We start from the raw sequence: 1,062 nt of genomic DNA on the forward strand, positions 1-1,062 counted from the left end.
ACACACCAACATCGGTTGTCAAGCGATGTTGAGGAGGGGGGGAACAAACACAGACACACAAACATATACACACACATACACATATATATATATATATGTACATATATATGACGGGCTTCTTTCAGTTTCTGTCTACCAAATCCACTCACAAGGCTTTGGTCAGCCCAAGGCTATAGTAGAAGACACTTGCCCAAGGTGCCAAGCAGTGGGAATGAACCCGGAACCATGTGGTTGGTAAACAAGCTATTTCCCACACAGCCACTCCTGTGCCTACACACACACACACACACACATATATAGCTTTTTGTTATAGTTAATACCTAACTGGACTCACATATCTTTCTTTCTCATAAGGATAAATATGAATCTCCTGGATTCTATTCTGCTATTTCCTTTCTCAAGTCCTTTGTAAAACATTTATATATATATATATATTTATCATCATCATCATCATCATTTAACGTCCACTTTCCATGCTAGCATGGGTTGGACGATTTGACTGAGGACTGGCAAACCAGATGGCTCCACCAGGCTCCAATCTGATCGGGCAGAATTTCTACAGCTGGATGCCCTTCCTAACGTCAACCACTCTAAGAGTGTAGTGGGTGCTTTTACGTGCCACCGGCACAAAGGACAGTCTGGCGGTACTGGCAATGGCTATGCTCAAAAAGGTGCTTTTTACGTGCCACCTGCACAGGAGTCAGACAGCTGCTCTGGCAATGAACATGCTCGGATGGTGCTGCTAGCGCTCCACCGGCACAGGTGCCAGTCATCGAATTTGGTTCAATTTCGATTTCACTTTCGATTTATATAGATATATATATATAATTAATCCCACCCTCCCAAAAAAACAAAGAAAAAACACAAGAAAAAACAACACCGTGAGGATGTGGTACATACAAAGTATTAACAGACATTCAGGGAAAGAAAGAAAGGCAGTTTTACATTTTGAACAAAGCTCTTCTTCCAAAAACAGAGAAAAGTGCTATAAAAAGGAAGATAGAGAAGAAAAATCACTAACATCCACATGTAGTTACATTTTGATATATATATATATATATA

The sequence above is a fragment of the Octopus bimaculoides genome, chromosome 27 (genome assembly GCF_001194135.2).
Source record: "Octopus bimaculoides isolate UCB-OBI-ISO-001 chromosome 27, ASM119413v2, whole genome shotgun sequence".
NCBI lineage: Eukaryota > Metazoa > Mollusca > Cephalopoda > Octopoda > Octopodidae > Octopus > Octopus bimaculoides.